The following is a 13,293-nucleotide window of genomic DNA, read 5'->3' as shown; positions in this document are numbered from 1 at the left end:
ATGTATGAATTCTGTGCTAGCCATTTGCAGTATCATTCCTTTCTTTAGGATGCAAACATGAGCTCAACCAAATACCTAACACGGGCCCAGACAATTTCACTTCTGTGCTGTAATACAAATACAAATACACAACTTAATCAGAGTTAACTAAAATATTAGCTTGTCTGGAAAGTTGTTGCAGCCTCAAATACTTCTTTCATAGGTTTGGAGTTATGGGATTTATAATTATTTTCATTAAGAGGTCCAAAGTGTGAGGTTTCACATCTATAAATGTTGAAAAAATTCACATACCTGTTTAACCTGAACATGAGATTTGTATAAAAAAGCAAGATGAGGAAAGAAGATTGGCTCCCCTGTCCAGCCCAGCTTACCTTAGCATGCCTTGTACACTGCTTCATTCTCTCAACTACTGAGAGCATGCAGTCACCAGTGTAAAATGTGAAGAAAATGAGAAAATCCTTGGGATACTTGGCAGAAAACCTGGGTTTGCATCATCTGGCACAAGAAGCAGAAAATGCTCCCATGAGTGGGATGCTTTTAGCAAAGTTCTTGGTAAGCTTAAGGTCAGAATCTGACTGGATTAGAAATACAGTGTCAGGATCAAAGCTCCCACCTCTTTTCCAGACACCGGCAACCCAGTCCTCTGGATTAACCTAGAGATGTGAAGAATGCCACGTGCACTTGCTCTTGCCTTTCTTCTTTAACTTCTTCCATTTCAAGTCCTAATTATCAAGACTCCCAAACTAAACTTGAGCTTTCCATGCATCAAACCTTTGCTTAACCTTTACGTTCCAACCCAAAGAACAAGAACTAAAAATAAAATCATCCGAATTTAGCAAGTTACCCACTTTTCAACAAGTTTAAGGTTCCTTCATGCAGATCAGTGTTCTTTAGGACGATTTTTACTACCCTACGCTAGAACTTGTTTATACTGGACTTTGACCCACAGATGAGTGCTACCATTTAGCCTAAGAACTTCTGGAAAAAGTTCCGATAACATCCATAAACATTCCCCTCAACTAAATAGAAAAAAATCAGACAGATATTCCTCCTTCAGGATACCCCTGTTCAGGATTAGCATTAAATTATAATCTTTCAATTTACCAGACCACTGCACTATTGAGTAATTTAGTTATTTTTTTGGCTACGCAGGGAACTGTTTGAGTTTCAGGGTTAAGCACATTCTGTTCCATTTAAATGGCAACATGCCAAATCCATTTAAATATTTAAACATTAACCTCGAAGTCACTGGTTTGTAGAAAGGCAGCCGTTAGTCCAGAGAGATTAAATTTTTCTCCAGGCAGTATCACTGAGTACAAAGGCCATTTTGCCTCTTTCTGAAAGCGATTTCTGAAAGAGCTGAAGAGCATGGAAAAGATACTACAGTACTCATAATCACTTCAATGACAGCCTTCTTCACAAGAGTGGACAGACACACATCATTTGACATTTTCCCTTTTCTGCACTACTTCTTCTGTGTTTAAAAATGCTACTCTTTTGCTGAATGAAAAAACACAGGGTTTCTACACTTAATGGATTATATGATTATTGAGTTATTCAATGCTATTCTGAGGCACAAAATAAGAGAAATTTGCCATCTAAGACTTCTCTAAAACAAGAACAGAAAAGGAAACACATACACTGAAAGGCTATTAACAGTTGAGGGATTCAAGGACATGCCCCTTTGTACACTGTTGCAAGTGTTCACTCATAAGTAAATAGAAAGGGACAGACATGAATACTGCACTTTCAATTTTTTTTTTTTTGGGGGGAGGTGGGGGAGGGGTGTGGGGGTAGAAGATCATCCCAAGAAGTGCAAGGAAGGAGCCAGCCCACCACTTTTGCAAGCCACCTCCTGCTACTTGCAGACCATCATTAGTCCTGGAGATGGGAGAAACTTCTTTACGGCATCTGCATGTGTTTACATTTGACAACCACAAACCTACTTTTATATGAAGCCATTCGTTGGCAAAACAAAACTATCATCAACCAGCCATAAAGAACACACTGCAACTGATTTTTTTTTTCCTAGAAACCTTTTCCACCCCAGTTTTTTTAAGAAAAAATTCTAGGCTGCCCCTCTACAGGAACCTTGCATTCTCTGCGTTTATAAATAAGCAAGCAGTTTGTAACAGTAGCTTTATTCTGACACCAATCAGATAGGAACATGAACTAAATATAACTTATGTAGATACTATGGAATGACCTCTACAGAATCAGACTTTTTATCAATGATATGCATCCCATTACATATTAGAGAATGGAAATATTGATCTCAAAGTCTGCCACAGTTTCTACATGGCCTTCAATAAGAAAACTAAACAACTGGAAATATCTGGAAGCCTGTAATGGAGTGACCTTGTAGAAGACAAAGCTTTCCTGCTTACTTTGCACTGAAAATAGCCCATTGCAGGGGAAAAAACACCCCCACCACACAGGCTTACTATATTTAGGTGACACCTTACCAACAGGGTACCCCCTAGGAGAGTAAATGCTGGAGGCATGCCCACATGCCAAGCTACACCACTGAAGTGTCAAATGTTCTGCTGGAAGTGCTGTTCTAACCACTGCAGTTTCTTACCTTCACTCTTCTCAGTTTTGACTACACTACAGTCACTCCTTTCAAGGCTCCACAGTGCTTATTTTGTCTGAAAAGTGCATTTTTTACAAATGTGTGTTTGTGACTACACACTGTTGTAGAGTAAGGCTTACACACCAGCACAACAGCGGTGTGAGCTGTGTGATGCTGGGAGTCCAGCTTACAGGAGACAAGGGGACGAATTACAATACTCATCACCACTAGGCTGGGACAGGTGAAAAAAGCTGAACGCTGAAAAACATCCAGGGACCCCAACTAACAAGGCATGCACCACTGCCTTGTGCTTGAAGCACTTGGCCAACAGTTGTCTGGGCAAGCAGGGAAGCTACTAGTCCAATACAACAACAACAAAAAACATGTTCAATACTTTTCTTGTTAAAGTAATGGCTAAAGCTGCAATACATCTTTCAGTAGAGGCAGCTTTTAGCAAGACTTCAGAAGGTCTAATAATACAGCCTCCGCATGCAGGAAACTGAAGACAGCTCTTAGTCAATTATCACCTTGCAATTAAGGTATTAAATGAACTACCAGCTCAAGATGGCTGAAATTTGGAACCAGACTTACTAACTTCTTAAGTGCTGAGATGCAGCCTGATTAAAGCAGAGAAGCACGAATAAATACTAGTTATGCCCAATACAACTATTATGAAACCTGTGAGAAATTTGTAATGCAGAGGACTGACTTTATGGTATTTGACTTTGGAGCCCACTTGCTGAGCAGCAGGACATTTTATTACACAAAAGCTATGGGGCACAAACCCAAAAAAGTTCAAGGCAAGGAAAGAAATGTAAAAATTAGTCCTAACCACACACAGAAACTGCTCAGATATCTTGATCTGTCTGCTTGTGCAATAAGGTAGAAGCAAGCTTCTACCACAAACAGTATACATAATGAAGTGAATGTCCAAAAGGATGTCCAATCTCCTGAGAAAACTGCCAAGCTCACAAGATTTGTACTACCTGCTACTAGAATATCAAGGATCTACAGAGCACAAAGAATCCTTAGGTGAAGCAGTGGTCTGCACAACTTCAAATCAGAAGCTATTCATTAGATGAGAGCAGAAACATTCATTCTGTTACTACAGATTCAAGCATGCTAAAGTAGGTGAGCTTCCCAACTGCTTGGCAAGCCTCTGCTGTCCTTCCAGGCAGATACTGAGAGTGCAAATACCTAAAGGCATCCAACTGCCCAAGGCCACCAACCTATGCCGACTGCAGAACCAGCCATTATTATCTCCTGGCATCAAGGCTCTGGCTGATTATAATACTCTGTCAGGAGACAACACCCAGACAGTTCAGTTTCATAATACTCAACTATAACAATTCCTCAACATGTCCTGTGAACTGTTTATGACAATGACACAAAGCAGAGGAAACACAGATGCACTACAGGGAACATCCGTAGTTTTGAGACGCTTCTATACCAAGACACAAGTAAGGACACAAACAGACCAAAACATCTGAGGAATTCCTTTCATTTAGGGAAAGCTTGCAAAGGAACAACTCCAGCAATCCACCTGTAGATACAAAAATTTGATTACCCGAAACTCAGCAACAAATAAAATGACCCTCACAGCATCAAAAAAAGTACGTGGTAAGTAAGTAACCGCCTATGTGATATAAGAGTTATTCTCAGACAATTCTGGCAACAAATTCATTAAATTGAGTCACATATTATAACACATATGAACTACAAATCATACCGACAGATTTTCTTTCAGCACCTTCACGCTGCTGATGGCAGCTGCTGCTGCTAATAGAGACCTGAAAAAGATGAGATTTCACAGACAATAAAAACAATCCATGTTCCTTCCACACTGCTTGAAAGATAAAGCAGTAAGAATAAAGTTCCGTAAGTTTGGCTTGTAGCACTAAATGAGGAGCAAATAAAGCCTACAAAATAACATTCTCTTTAGTGGAAATCTGCAGTCGAGTTCAGCTCTGCAAACTTACACCTGAAGTATAGCTGAGATGATACAGCACCATATAGGCTGCCCACTTAAAAATATCTGGTAGAAAGCACCCACGAAACAGGGAATTGTTCAGATAGTACTAACACAAAGAAACACCAAATTTCTGCAAAGTTTTGTCGACACCTCCTAGATATCTACAATGTAATAAAACGATCAAGTCAGCACCAAGGGCGTCTTGCAGAGCTGAAACTCGCAGACAAGCCAGTTCTAGTGCAATTAGGTAAGACTGCAACAGTGGAACAGCAATCAATAGGCTTCCCAAGATTAGATAACAGTCAGCCACAGAGTAATGGTTTTAAGATCCTTGATGACTGATGGGAGAAAAGCAAAAACCAGTGCACACATCAGATGAGAGCACACTGCAACAGACAGAGCCTGCTTATGCTGCCAAGAACTGCTAGGCTAGTACATCCAGAAATGGTCTGAATCACACAGCCATCAACCAGCAGTATCAAAGGTGCACTGTCCTGCAACTCGAGATGGACACAGTGGAGGCAGTGTCAATGCCTGACCTGCTTAGACAGCGTCAATAAAGAAGCCACGGGACCATTAAGAGCTTCAGCCAGGAGTTGGAAATAATCATGTACGCTCAGGACTGAAAGACTAATGTCCAAACGGTGGAAAGGAACAGTTCAATACAAGCATTCCTTTTCTTCTTTTTTTTTTCTTCTCAAAGCAATAACCAGAAAGAAGGGGGGGAGTCAAAGAGAGCCATACAATAATCCAGTAATGGGTTGAACACCAGCACATTTGCAAAACCAAAAGCTGTCAATCCGCCTACAGGGAATCACAAAGTCCACATGCAATGATGGACAAAGCACCATCTAGTTTCAACCAACGTTTTTACAGAAAAAAACCCAAACCAAAACAACAAAAAAGCAGGAAGGATCACCTGCAGCAAACTGCACTGAGCCTTACATGGAGAACCTTGAACATAGCATCAAAGACAACAGAAGATGCTTTCTCAAGCACACCAAGTACAGTTGTCCAATCTCCACAGAAGATTTTCTAATGAGCCAGGTTAAAGCTCTGTGCCGAAAAACAGTATGAGAAGACAATTTCAGTGCTAATTTCAGAGACCAGCTGAACAAGCTCACTATTTCAGTCCAAAATGCTGAGCATAACATATACTCCCAGGAACTAAGATAGAGGATCACGAACAGAAGCTAGTTTTTACGTTCCACAGGAACAACCCTAATACTGCATACATCTTGCTGCAAAAATTAGTTCTTCAAACAACCCATCCTTTCACTTTAGTGGGTTTTGGGTTTATTTGAGCTTTAATGTGTTTGTCAGCTCCTTCACCAACAAAAGTCAGCTTTCAGACAAATGTGAGCCACGAATCAAGATGCAACAGTTCACTTTTTATTACGTTTAGTTCTTCAGTTTCTGGGAAAGTTATACACTGATTTAATGATGGGACTCATTAAAACTTGCATTTTCTGAAAACTGTGACATTTAGGTTTGCTAACCCCAAAGAGCACAATTTAAGTATGAACAAAACCAATGCAAATCAGTAGAAGGTTTAACAAATGTTTAAATAAAAGCCTAGTAATTAAGGTGTCAGGGAAGTTCATGCTTTGCAACAGGTAAAACTCCATCAATAAAATACCAGAAGAGTTTAATCTCCAAGTGACATCATTGCAGATGACAGATAGTCCAAAAAAGCACTGCCTGTGACAGAGAGGAGTGTTAAAAGCCTTTCAAACCAAATTTCAAGTTATTCTTCAGTTTTTCCCAAAAGAACATCACAAAGATTCAAGAGGAAAACATCCTGACACTATTTTACTTTATTAAGTTTTATGCAAGTTAAATGGTGAAGTAATATTGATATAAGTAATCCTAATATTGGGATGCATGCTGCATATATTTTTTCTGTACCAGCCAGCATTTCCCAAAATGAACACCTACTCCAGTTATTTCCAAATGTTCATGGTGAATGGGTTTGCCATAAGCTGTCTTTTTAATTGAGCAACTTAAAGGTCAAGACAGACACAAGAAAACTACCAGTATGAAATACTGCCACTACAGAGAAGTAACATCAAATAACACAGAATTCAAGACATCAAAAGTAATAAAATAAGCAGGAGAAGAAAATAACAAAAGCAACTCAAAGTGAGAAACATATCCAATTTTGACAATTTCCAATCAATCCTTTATACATCTCTAAAACTGGACACAGTTTAAAAGTAACAACAGCTGTGTATGTTGCTTTTGCTCCACAGAGTGAAAGTCGTACTGACCACTGCATAGCACTGGTTACCAGAACTCCAAAAATTTTAAATAAAGCTTGTAAAGACAGACATACTTCCACTTTTACACACTGTATATATGCCACTTTTCAACAGAATAATTTTTTATCAAGCTATTACTTATATCCACAAAGCAGTCTTCCAATTTTTCACCATTTAACCATATACCACTAAAAGTAGTCAAGTTTCATGCTAATTTCTCCCAGAAAACTTGGAGAATTTTTTCCTCTCAAACTAAAAGCAATGCTAAGTACATCTGACACATCAAAACTTCATTCAGCTGGATGAAAGGACAGGCTTAAAGGGGAGCATATGAGAACTTCTTAGAGCAGGAACCAGCATTCAGAAAACTGCAGAACTACAATCTTCTTGCAATTCAGAGCTTCAATAAAGAGCTATGGTAATGAATCACCTGATCAGTGTCATTTCAGAGGCAAGGGCCACCAACAGTTTACTTTGAATCAATTTTCTTGAAAGTCTCTGTGTTTGACCTGTAAGAGTTCAGTACCAAAACTGGGTACAACTGCCAACTAACTTCGATAACAACACTTGCCTATGATGATGGCTCATCAACCATCCTAGTTCAAGTTATTTCTTTCTGTAAACAAAGTTATTTGCTAGAATACCCAAAACAGATTACAGAACCTCCAACTACAGATCTGCAAGACTCAGCTGCACCCTGACATGACTGACCTGATCTAGCACAGGGTATAGTCCTACTTCGGTTTGGAGGTTGGAAAGAGGTACTTCCCAGCAAAACTGTAATTCTGTAAATTCAAACACTTTTAAAAGAAAAATACCAACCTGAGGAAAATATTATGAAAGCACTTCCTGCCTTTCTTTTTAAAGTCACATCAGTGGTATTTCAAATACCTCTAATAATCACAGTAAAAGAAATATTTCACTTCCACTAGAACATTTGAATCAGATATTAAGAGCAAGAAACTCAGATTCTGTCCAAGAACTGATGAATGACTCTTGTAGACTATGTATTAACAGGATGTGTGCTATACCTAAGCCAGCACAGCAGCATCTTCCATTTTTACTTCCAGTTTAAAAATGGTCTCACACCATGGTCTTGAAATAGTCCAACTATCTTACCTTTAGCATCCTCAGGCAAGAGTAATTACATTTGACTCACCAGAAGCATACAGGTACACAGCAAATAAAATAAGAAAGGCAGATCATGTTAATTGTGAGGATGGGCACACAAACCATAGCTAACGGACAAGTCACTGTCTTTCTTGTTTAACAGCAGTTTATTCATCAGCCCAATACTCTTTACCACTATGCTCTCAGAATGCCCAATGGCATACAGATCCTTAGTTCCCAAACCCTGCTGGCATGATTGTGCAGCAAAATCCTCCTATTTTTTATATTCTTCAGTCAAGATTACTCAGTCTGCTGCAATTCAACGCTGGAGACATGACCAGGCAGCAGCCTCAGCTACAGCTCCAACAGGGGATGAATGGATGCAAAAGGCAGTCTTTAACACTTGCAACTACTCACACTCATCCAAGAGTACAATCACACTCTTTTAGGAGCCCAATGATGTAAATAATTTCTTTTTTGGCCAGTCGCATAGGCTTACAGCTGATCTCTTTTCTGAAGAAAAAAGGAGCACCATTTCACAGATCACTCCATCTAGACCTCACTGATGTCAGCTAATGCCATCAAACTAAACTAACAAGTCCAGAACACACCATATGGACCTCATACATTGACAGGAGATCAGGGAAAAAAATATATATAATGTATCTACAACCATGTTTTTCATAGTAATGACAATTCCTCCTTCAATACTCTGGTTTTGCTTGAAGAAGGCTTGTCCACTTCTCCACTGACATGAATGGAGCAATCACAGCAGGGAAACTGACTCTGGAAGAAAGCTTGTCTTATTTCTTCCTGTTAGACACAGTATAGAGAGTACAGAGTAAAAGATATCAGAGATACTAGGAATACTAGCCACTAGAATGAAGTGCTACACCACACACATTCCAACTGTTTTACCTCACCTCAGGGATTCTGCTGTACAGCTGAAAACCACTGTCACTCTGAGCATGCAGACAACCTCTGTATGCCCCATTCACAGGGGTCTACACTAGGAACTAGTTTATCAAAATCCAATGTGGGTTACAAAATCTCGACTCCCGGTGCCTTGAGTGCACTAGTTTCATTTCCCTGCACAATTACCACATTGCAATCCATAAATCCACACTTATATTAAATGCAAAAATGAGCTAGTTTGCATTTTTTTAAATAGTTATCTAAGATTCCAAAAGAAAAATAATTGTGAAATGTTTAAATATTTGAAGATTGCTGAGAGCAACTTAGCCGAGTTGGAAAGGCTAAAATAAATTCTATGACAAAGCCAAACAAAAGGACAGACGTAACAGAACCATCTAAAGAGGAATAACAACAGAGACTGGGGGGGGTCGATACAAGTGGGCAACTCACAGATCACATCAAAGTCATCCACTAACAGCAGCTTCAGTTTTTCCTGATGCAAAAACCAAAGAGTGGTAACTAAAGCAGTTTGAGGTAACTTAGTGTAAAAGGATTAAGGCAATTCATTCAAGGGAAGAAGTCCATGAAATAAAACTGAAGTTAAGATAGGTGCTAGGGATGGGAAAAAGGAAATTTCCCACTGAACAGTATGATTTAAATGCTGACATAACTTTTTGGTACTGAAAAAGCCTACTCACATAGAAAACTAGGACTCATAATTAATACTATTTTTTTACTTGGAAGACACAAAATCATCAACTTGCACTGACTTTTTCATCAGATAATAAAGCATACCTATGCATAGCATAATCTGTGGAATCATCTCCACAACCATAGAGAAAATAGGAAAGCAGAAAACAATTCTTCCCATGCCTCCATCAGAGCAACTACTGAGTCTAAAAACATCTTCATACATAAATTAGGAAAAGGAAAAAAACTCCACAGTGCAAGCACCCCCTTAAAAAGAAGTAGGCTGTTATCATTCTCACGTTAATGTTTGCATAAACCAAACTGTACAACAGCCAGTTCCACACAACAAACACTGAAGAAGCACTAATTCTTGCAATCAAATAAAGCAGAATAAAGAGCATTTCCTCTTCCAGGTTTAACTCCAAACTACTCCATAGAACGAGCATTCCACAAATTCACCAGGTAATCCTCTGAATTAATGGGGTAAAAGCAACTAAAAATGCTTGATTTTCCCAATTAAACAGTAAATCAGGATGCATCATGAAATTGAATGAATAGAACAAAATGACTTGAACAGAAATAGGGACGTAGGGCAGGCAATCACTTCAGGAGCTTCTGTTGACTCATACATACCACACGTGGCACTTCTGATCACATAATTAGCTCTCAACATCAAACAATCAAAATACAACAGTGGTACACTTTAGCATCTTATATGAATATATAATATGCCACATTTCTATACAAAACATATACATTTATACATGTACATGGCACATATATATGTGTAAAAACATAAGTGTGTTTTTATTTTTAAAGAAACAAAAAAATAAGTCCCACACTATCAGCTGGCTAATCTGCATTCCACAGTTCCTATAACAAATCTTAGTAATTATTTTGCTAGATTGCTGAGGCCATTAGCTACCCAACAAGTTAAATTTCAGCTCAATAGTAAGTCCTACAAGATTTTTTTTAAAAAAAAGCCTCCTTAAACTTGACATTTTTGTACAAGACCTTGGCTCTGCCTAAAAAAGAAACCCACTTCTTCCATCTGTGGGTGCAGACGGACGTTTGAAATCAGAAAATGGAAGAGTTAGAAACAGAAGCCCCAAATGCATTTAGAGTGTCATTACTCCGTCAAATCTTGACTTCTTCAAGGCCTTGACACTGCACTTTTGCAGTTAGTCAATTCTCAGATATTGATTTCAGCTGTAAGTAAAACACACGAGAATTAAGGAACAGTTATGCATCCAACAGTAAGGCTTCCTATTTACTGAATAGCAACTGCTCAGAAAGATCATGAAGCCCATTTAAGGGGCTAGCTACTAAAAATGTAACATTTGTTCAAATATTTTCAACTTATGGAACCTTTACATACAGAATAATGCTTACCCTGAATGGAAAATCATATTAGGTAAAGTTTTAGCATCAGATTTACCAGACTGCGATCACTGTTTCAGCCACAGTTTTGAAGCAGACTGATCTCAGCCAGAAGTTAGAGCTCTGCAATATTTTAAAACTGACTACATGAATTTTTAGTACAGCCTTGTTACCACACGTACAATTACACTCCATAAAAACAGAGCTCAAATGCAATCTATTGCTCACCCACAATAATTAGCACTAGGAGAACTAAGTTAACCCCAGTGGCTACAGTCACGCGAGCCAGACGCTGCAATGCTGCTCTGAAGTTCCACCAGAGCAGGGTGCATGTCACAAGGAATAAACAATTTTTAATACCAATCTTATTTAGCAATCCAGATACAGAGACCTAGCATATTAGTTATCACCATCCACTCTGAAAAATCTTAGTGATACAGGTATTGAAGGTTAAAGCTTTTCTATTCCCAAAATTTATGTTTCACTATATGAAAAGCTTATCTCTCCTCAGTTAGGAAGAGAAGTGTTACAGTGTATTGAATTAATTCAGAAAAAGAAGAAAGAAATTGATCACCTGTGAATATATATTCAACAACATAGGTATCATCCAATTCGTTAGACTTAAGTGTTAATATTTTACATTACAGCTACTCTAAGACCTTACAATGCATAGGCAGTGACCAGTAATTATTTATTTCACCTAAATGAAAGTCATGCATCTGCCACAGTGTGAGACTTTCATCTTTCATATAATCCCCCGGTGTGGGGTTTAACCAGCTCTACTGTTCCATCACATTATAAACATAAAGCAAACAAATAATAAAATCAAAGCACAGGCTCAGACCCCATGACAGAACATCACCTACATACCCTAACCAGAAGGGGATGCTCAGTTCTCTGCTTTGATCATGCAGTAGAAAAACAGAGGGGTAGGGTGTTTTCATGGGGTTGTTTTCTGGGCATTTCTTTGTTTTGTTTTATTTTAAATATCTGCACTCTCTCGCCTTGGCCTTGGAACAATGGTATCAAGTTAAAGCTCAATGTCCTTTTCAAACTCTGGCTCTCCTCGCCAACCTTGAGTGGTATAAATAGCAGCAAGCAGAGGAGAGACCATTAAAAATACTCCTTTAAAAATCTCAGGAGTGTTCGTGCTTGTCGTGCAGGACCAAAGCACCCCGGGTGCACAAGAGCAAGCATTTTAAACGTATCAAGCACGGTGTCAGTGTTCATCTAGATTAAAAAAACTACGCCAGCAATATACAATTTCCGTATCTCTCAATACCGAAAATTCCAAACGCACAACTCGGGCCCCCCGAAGCTGTGAGCCCGCAGTCCGGGGAAAGGCCCCTCGGGGCGGGCCTCGCTGCAGCCGCACCTGCGCTGCTCCCCGAAGCCGCGGCTCAGCCTCACCTCGCCGGGGCCCGCGGAAGCGCGGCGGGCGGGAACGGCCAAAGAGAAAAGAAGGAAAGCAAGCTGGAGCAGGACGGAGCGGCGGCAGTGACCCGCTTCCCCCGCCAGCACGTCGGCGCCCGGGCTGCCCCAGCCGCGCTCGGCTCCCGTGCCCCGTTATCCGGCCGTCCCGGGAAGCCCTCGCTGAGAGAGCGAGGAGAGAAAGAAACGGAAGGGAAGAAAGAGAAGCACTCACACTTCTGTAAAAGACAGTAAGTCAGCACTTACGGCGGCGCTCACACACTGCCCTTCACTTGTAGATCGGCGCCGCTGAAAAAAACTGCGCCGCGGCCGCTCTCGCCGCCGGCACCGCCCCCCCTCCGCCCCCGCGGAGGCCCCGACAGCGCCGCACCAGCCCCAGCCCCAGCCCCAGCCCCAGCCCGTGCGCTCCTCGCCAGCGCCGCCGGGTTGGTGTCGCGGCTCTCGCGCCCCTCCTGCAGCCCCGCGCTCTCTCCGGGCCGTCCTGAGCGAGGCGCCGCCGCCGTGTTCCGGCCGCACCTGCCCCGCAGCAGCCCCGCTTTCCACTCCGCTCACCTGGCGCTGGCCGGGCAGCGGGGCCGGGCCGGCCCTGCGCGGTGCGTTTGTCGGCGGGGGGGCCCGGGCGGGCGGTGAGAGAGGCGCAGGTAGCCGAGCGGGGGAACTGGGTCAGCGGCTAAAAATACCGCACGGGATGGAGGAGGATCCTGCCGCGGCAACCGGGGAGGCGACCGCTCTTCCTGCGGGCTGCCGACGGGACCGGGGGGGGCGCGGGGCTCGGCGGACAGGGGGCCCTGCTCCAGCCCGGCAAAGTGCGCTGGTTCAAACTCAAAACCGACGGCGACAAAACCTGCCTGGCCTCGCTTCAGTTCCTAAACCGCGTGTGGCTTCACGGCCGGCGCGCGGGGTGAGAAGCCGTGGGATGCCCCGGTGCTGGAGAGCCGGGCTAAATCACCCGCCCGGGGCAG

The 13,293-nt window shown here is 41.5% G+C and overlaps 1 protein-coding gene across 6 annotated transcripts in view; it reads right to left on the bottom strand.

The window, feature by feature from the left end:
* Positions 1 to 12,959, bottom strand: part of MTUS1 (microtubule associated scaffold protein 1) — a 121,176-nt gene extending 108,217 nt beyond the window's left edge. For 4 of the 6 annotated variants that reach the window (XM_069013969.1, XM_069013972.1, XM_069013973.1 and 1 more), the window contains exon 1: positions 12,546 to 12,641. The gene's annotated coding sequence lies outside the window, so the exon portion shown is untranslated. Of the gene's footprint in view, positions 1 to 12,545; positions 12,659 to 12,883 lie in introns of those variants that run through there. The other 2 variants (XM_069013971.1, XM_069013970.1) reach the window with 2 other exon arrangements.
* Positions 12,960 to 13,293: the final 334 nt, after the last annotated feature.

The sequence above is a fragment of the Aphelocoma coerulescens genome, chromosome 4 (assembly GCF_041296385.1).
Source record: "Aphelocoma coerulescens isolate FSJ_1873_10779 chromosome 4, UR_Acoe_1.0, whole genome shotgun sequence".
Classification (NCBI taxonomy): domain Eukaryota; kingdom Metazoa; phylum Chordata; class Aves; order Passeriformes; family Corvidae; genus Aphelocoma; species Aphelocoma coerulescens.
The sequence above is the reverse complement of the archived record's forward strand: the minus strand, read 5'-3'. Positions and strand labels throughout refer to the sequence as shown.